Raw genomic sequence first — 7,400 nt, 5'->3', positions numbered from 1 at the left:
TTTGTGAACACAGTAGCCAATGGCAGAAATATGACCGTGCAGGAAATTAATTGCAGTCTGGGTTTTATCTGAAGCTATTAAGTGCATTTGGTTTAGTAATGACTATTTGTCTCAAGTCACATCTCTGGGATATTGAAGCAGTGAAAGAAATACGGACCACCTTGTTATAAATGAAACTTCTGTTCCTTTCTATGCCTTTGCATAAACACTTATCATAAAAAGTGATGAACGTTTTATCTGTCAAATCTCGTAAGAGATGCATTAAAAGTATACATCTGTGAATCCCTGCCTGGCTTTATGAAACAAGAGTAATTGTAAAAGGGTTCCTTGCTTATTTTCAAGGAGAAAACCAGTGGCTGCTATCAAGAAAGGGAATGAAACCAGCTACTTTTGTACCCTCCTCGCCTAGTTGCTGATTAGGCAAGGCTTTCATGTGAGTCAGTCTCCCAGCCGGATGTCGACAGTCAGCAGTGCAGAAGCCCCTCCTGTAGTGAATGTGGTGGAATTACAAGGGATACTGTAAGAAAGACCTTGACAAGCAGGAAGAGTTATTTACACTAGGTTCTATCATTCATTTTGACAGCCCTGTCTTGCCTGTGAGATTAATAGCTCTCCACAGTTGTGCGTAACATTGTATGACTAAGTGCACAGTTTCTGCTATAATATTTTTAATTGGATGAGGTCACGTAGTTGCATATTTTGAATTTATAAGAATGTTGTTATTAAGTCTTTATTATTTTACTGCTAAGCCCTTGGAGAGAGAGATTTCAATGGGTGGGAAAAGAAGATCTCATGACACCGAAGGGCTAACGCAGCTAAAATTCACATTAAAATCTAATATTAAGAATCCCCAACTCTAATATAGCACTTTTCATTTGTAGATCTCAAAGAGCTTTACAAAGCAGGTAAGCCTCATTGTGCCTATTGTACAGACAAGGAAACTGACGCAGGGGGGATGAAGTGACAAGTGGCCACAGATTTTGCGCGCTCAATCTGAGACAACTTGTGCCTGGTTTTCAGAGTGCTGCATACCGGCTCCTATTGACTTCAGAGATGAAGTACAGGGGAGAAGATAGAGAGCATTTTCTCCACCTAGTCAGAAGATGCATTACCCAGATAAAGAAACATCTCAGTCTGTGGTGCTGCTTTCTTGATAGGGGGCCCAATCCTGCAACCCTTGCTCAGGCAAAAATCTCTTGGCTGTCTTGGAGAACTTTACCTGAATATAGACCTCTGGATAGGGCCTGGGCTTATGCATTTGTCAAATACTAGTGTGTTGGGAAGATTTTATGGCGTACACAACAGTGCAGGTAAATGCATCGAGGGATGCACAGCCTTGAGAGATAGGCCCGATCCAGACCCAACAAAGCTTTGGGAAAGTTCAAATCCAAATTTTATAGCTCAGGCCCACCTCTCCCAGTAAGGGAATTTAAAGTGGCCTCAGCACTGATGAGATTACATCAGAGCTGTCACTACTGCTTATGGGCGGATAGAACCAGACCCCAGTCCAACAAAGAACGTAAGCACATGAGTAGGGCCATTGACTTCAACAGAAGTACTCAGATGCATCAAGCTAGGCACACATGGAAGTGCTTTGCTCGGGCCCAGTGCAGAGAAAGGCATGTTCTGGGCAATATATATTTTGCTCCCTTCTCTCACAGTCTAAAGAACTAGCTGCCCCATACCTGGAGCTGAATTCTACCTTTAGAGTAGATCGGGGTGGGCAAACTATGGCCCACGAGCCGTTTTAAGCTGGCGTGCGAGCTCACGCTGGAGAGCAGGGTCTGGGGCTTGTCCCGCTCCGGTGCTCCAGCGGAGCTGGGTCGGGGGCTGCACCATTCGGCTGGGGCGCCAGGTTGGGGCCACACCACGGGGTTTCCAGAAGCAGCCACATGGCCCCACTCCGGTGCCAGCAGGGTCAGCGGCCACTCCACGCATAGGAGCCAGAGAAGGAACACGCCACTGTGTCCGGGAGCCGCTTGAGGTAAGCGCCGCTCTGAACTTGCACCCCTGAGCCTCTCCCCATGCCCCAACCCCCTACCCCCGCCCTGACCCCCTCCCGTTCTCCAAACCCCTCGATCCCAGCACAGAGCACCCTCCTGCACCGCAAAACTCTCATGCCCAGCCCCACCCCAGAGTTTGCACCCCCAGCCAGAACCTGCACCCCTTCCCACACCCCTGCCCCAGCCCTGATCCCCCTCCCGCCCTCTGAACCCCTCGGTCCCAGCCCAGAGCACCCTCCTACACCCCAAACTCCTCATCCCCAGCCCGACCCCTGAGCCCACACCCCCAACCGGAGCCCTTACCCCCTTCCACACCCCAACCCTAATTTTTCTGAGCATTTATGGCCCGCCATACAATTTTTATTTGCCGATGTGGCCCTCAGCCCAAAAAGTTTGCCGACCCCTGGAGTAGACACTTGGTCAGACTCCACCAGCTTCTCTGCATATGGCTATTTATGTCTAATACACATGTGTACATTGGAAGTTGCCTGTCCTTCCACAGAGGATTCACGGCAAGAGCTAAGCACAAGGAAATTTTCCCTCTTAAGCTGTAAAGTTAGACCCCTGGTACAGGGCTTCAGTGTTTCTGCCAGTAGTTTTCGATAAACCTGAAGGTGTCATGCCACACTTATCTACCAACTGTTTGAAGGGAGGAGCTGTCTCTCTTCAAAAGGGATGGGGTTTCACTTGCTCTCATTTTAAAATTACATGAATGACTGAAAGGACCTTAAGGAATATCTGGGCTGTGGCCGCTGACTGGTGAGGAAAGGCAAGTGGCTATGCTGCAGATGATACTGTAACTTCCAATTTAAACTTGTTTTATATAGTGGCAAAGATTGGGATGCGGGGGAGAGAAGTATGGTACTTTTCCAAACTCCACCTACAAAATAAGCCCCACCCATGAGACCATCCTCAGCAGATTGTAGAGATTTCAAAATATAATCACACCTGCTGTCTGGGCTCACCTCATAGGCGTGGGAACTAGGGGTGCAGGGGGTGCTGCAGCACCCCCAGGCTTTACTGTGAAATGTTTGCAGGTGCCATCAGAACAAAGCTAACATTATTTTGCAATTCTTGAGAAACCGGGAGCTGTGCTGCACCCGTGTGGTGTGAGTGGGAATTGCATTTTTTCCCATTGCTTTTGAACACAGCTGGTTTACAGTTTCATTAGCTGGCTCTCAGCACCCCCTCCCCGCAACTATAAAAAGTGTCCCAGCGGCGCTGGCTCAGCTTCTTCTCCAGGTTCAAATGCACCCATGGGCTATGCTGGGCTCCTGGAGTTTGACTTTTTGAACTTGGCTCCCCTTTGGGAGGGGAGGGGCCTCAGATGATCTGATGAACTCCGATAGGCTCGTTGGGTTTGGCTCCTTCTTGACTGGGCAGGTGACGTGTGTGTGTGTGTGTGTGTGTGTGTGTGAGAGACGTCGCTGCATCAGTTACACTCAGTGCATGCTTTCGAGGCTCTCTCAACAACCCGAACAGCTAGAGGCTTTCATTGAAAAGAGTGAACTTTTTGATTCTGGAGAACAAGCCAGCTCCTCTCTCAGGTGGCTTCTTGATGGCACAGCCTGTATAAGCTCAATGCACGCCCTAGTTGCAAGACCAGAGTCCTTTATATGACCGACCATCCCCATCTCCAATGGAGCTGGCAAAACAAGAACTCCTCCATTCTAGTTAGGATTTCATATCAGGTCCCCAAAACTCCTTCACTTTTCTTACTCATGACTGTTAGTACAGGTCCAAAACCGAATTCCCATAGAATGGCAGCTTGGATTGAGCGTAGTGACTTCAATTCAGCATTACAAGGAACAGAGCTATCATCAGAACTGAGTATTTTCCTACTGTGACACAGGGCGCCATTAAACCTGGGATATTTAACACCACCAATAAGTGAGGATTTGACCCTACCAGTCACTGGGCACCTAGGAAGTGGTTGGAGGGGAGGCTGCTCGGCACCTCACAGATCAGACTCCTAGGATGGAATTTTCAATAGCACTCAGCATTGCTATTGCTCCCACTGAAATCAATGTAAGCCTGATTTAAGTCAATGGGAGCAGAGTTAGACCAACAGAGAGCAGTACTGAAAATCCCTGCAGGGTAAACTGCCTCTGTATTCGTCCACTCCAGGGCCACCCAGTCGGATCTCAGGCCTCCAGCCATCACCTGTCTCTGGATAGGGACCCTTGTCCCACTCCCTTCTGACCAGGGGGTTTAAAGCTGTGCAGCTCCCTATCATACACTGAGATATCCCCAGCAAGCCAATCTCCCTAATGGCTAGCACCTGTGTGCTGCTTTCTCTCCCATAGCTATGAACAGCGTGTGCCAGCCACTACAAGCCACCACACAGGTTTCTCAGCAGTACCTTTATTTAAGGTAAAAGCATTAGAGAGAAAACATGTAACCTCTCCCCCAACAATAAACAGATTTAAATGCACACTAAAGGTACATGGAAACATCCATCATCTTATGGGGTCCTAGCAGGCCAAATTCCTTCCAACACTTCAGCAGGATTGGGGCTGCCTTGGATCCGTTTGCTAGATAAGAAAGCTCAGCGTCAGTGTAAACTCATGCTTTTTATACCAAAAGCCCTTTGTCTATTAGTCTCTGGGAAACCCAGTTTGAACCAGTATATGCAAATCATCCAGAGCAGGGGATCTCTCTCTCTGGAATTGTTTAGAGTTTCAGCAACTAGCCTAGCTCATCCCCCACTGCTTTTAGTTCCTGGAGGAGCTGTGAGAACCCTCCCCCATGGAGAACAACACAATCGCACAGTCCCCCGAAGATACTGCATGGGGTTGGAATATTTGTCATACGACCCTCAAAAATGGGTTTCCCTTCTAAGTGTCAGGAGCACCATGAATGCCACAGGAAAGGGAATTACAGTGGTGTGGTAAACATCTGTTTAGTAGTGCTGCCCGGTGGACAATCATGTTACGTAGTTACTTTTTCAGTCTAGCAGCTTACAGGAACAACATTACTATGCACATTTATTCTTAATTAACAACAACAGGGAGAGAAAACAGTCATTTCCACCACAAAGTTTTTTCTACTATACCAGTTTCATATGGAAGATATTCTGTGAAGCAGCTAACACAGTAGGTGCTATTGCTTCCATCTGAGCTGAGACAGAACGGCAAAGTGTAAGTATTTAATTAAGCGCCAGAGCTCATGTTTGAAGAGTTTCCTCAAGAGCATGTGCAAGGTGTTTAGCAAGCTAATCTTTCCAGCCTTCAGCTATGTTGCCAAGACCATTGTGTACTTGTGTCAAATTAACACTTACTCCAAAGTATTAATTAATGTGCATTTGAAGTATTTAAAGGTGAAAACAAAATTAAGTGAACTATGGCCCAAACACCCTGCAATGAGATGTAACAAGAAAGTTAACTATGCCTGAAAACAAGCTTGCTGTTCACCCTTGAGTAGACTGAAAATCCAGTTTGTTTTGTAATCTGTTGTTCCCTAAAAATCAGATATTTCAGTGAGTTAATAAATGGCCAGCTTCTTTTTATTTAAAAATCTGCAAGTGCATTTAGTATGTATAAAATCGAGGTACTAACAACACCGGCTTGAGCCAGATACTGTGTGCGCTTCTCCATGCATGCGGTCCAAATCACAGCCATTCAAGCTTGCAAAAACCCTTCCCCTAAATCTCTCTGGAGCGGAGATTGACAGTTTACCTGATTATCTGATGGTCTTACAATAAGCACAAATAAGGACCAGTAAGACCAACACACTGATTTTCACTTGTGACTTGAAACAGGATTTGAACTTCTGTCTTCAAAGCCAAAAGGCCAGTTCATGAAAATATCATGATCCTTACCTCTCTGATCATATCTAGCTCCATGAAATGTATCCATTGGCAATATTAAAGTGTGTGATCTACTACCCTTGCCTGATCAGACCACAGCACCCCCCTTTTTAGAATCACTTCACTGGTTTCCCCGGGCCCATCTTAATCTTCTCAACCTATGTGTCAGATGATCTTCTTTCATCTGCCTTGTAATGCCAGACTCAATAGCTCCTCCATACCATGAAACAACTTTCCAGTCCGAGTTTGTCATTCAAATTACCCCTCAAGACTCATTTCTGTGCAAGGCCCACAAACAGGAATCAAAATGGCCTCCCTGCACTAACAGTATACGAACTGGGAGGAAAGGGAATATGTACCGTCTCCCAGTGCATCTTGTTCAATCAATGTTTTAGACTATCAGCTCCTGAGAGCATCTTTCGGAGCATCTTATACAGTGACGAGCACACTGGCAGATACAGGGGCATGTTTTACATTGGGCCATAACCCAGCCTCCAGTTTCCAGGGTGCAATTTTGCGCCTATAAAACACTTGTATTCATTTTTGCAACCATAATGAATTGTGGGTGAAAGTTTAGTAGACAGATCTCTAACTACTTGACTTTGGGTTACAAACAAGTAGATGTCTAACTAGTAACAATTTGCAGACAGTTATTTGCAGGTGCAAAATTGCCCCTACAGGTGAAGGCTAAAACTGAAAATCAGGTCTTAAAGAGCTAGTAAGGTCAACGTTTAGTTAGAAAATGTGCGGTAACATTTATGAAAAATTAATAAGACCATAGTACATCTTAACTAGAGTTGAAAACGTCATCTAGGTTCTTCTCATTTATTTTTCATGGAAATGTATAAAAATCCATAACTTTTAGAGGGGAATGTCATATTTTAAAGGTCACAAATAGGAGTATGTAAAACTTGACCTGCTTTCCAAACTTGCAGACCTGTAAAACACTCTATTACTATTCAGTATATTCACTCCTACTGCAATCTTGCATCTAGCTGAGGCTCCCAGGCACTCAAATTTTCCTTCCTAAAAGGCTCCCGATAGTCTAAGAGCGTATGCAAAAAAAATCTTACTGAGAAAGGGGGACAGATGCAGAATGACCTATTAGGTTGCCTTCAAAATAGTTAATTCATTTATTACCCTAAGATTTTCTTTAGATATCAGGAGTGCTGGTGAATAAGTTATCCACTGAATACAGACTTTTTTCTGTTTGCAAACTGATCCCGATTTCTGTGAACATATTTTTATCTGTAACTTGTTTGCCAAATAGTTCGGATGAACAATTTTCAGCTGTGTGTTTGAATGTTGCTCACTTTGATTAGTCCCTATTCTCTGTTTGTAGTTTGTGACTGGTCTCCTAAGTCACATAGTTTTGTTTCTGCTCCCTGATTGGATATCAAGTTGTTTAAACAGGAAAATAAGGAATAATGAGCAGTAAATGGCAACAACAACAAATACTTGTTTGCATGTAAATATGGGGATTCTCCTGAAGAGCAGTCATTCCTTAAAAACTCATGAGAACAAAAGCCTGAAGACTGCATACAGACACACACACACACAAGATGATCAAATCAAACAGCTGTTCAGAA

Source organism: Chelonia mydas, chromosome 10 (genome assembly GCF_015237465.2).
Source record: "Chelonia mydas isolate rCheMyd1 chromosome 10, rCheMyd1.pri.v2, whole genome shotgun sequence".
Lineage (NCBI taxonomy): Eukaryota > Metazoa > Chordata > Testudines > Cheloniidae > Chelonia > Chelonia mydas.
Note: the sequence above shows the minus strand (reverse complement) of the source record.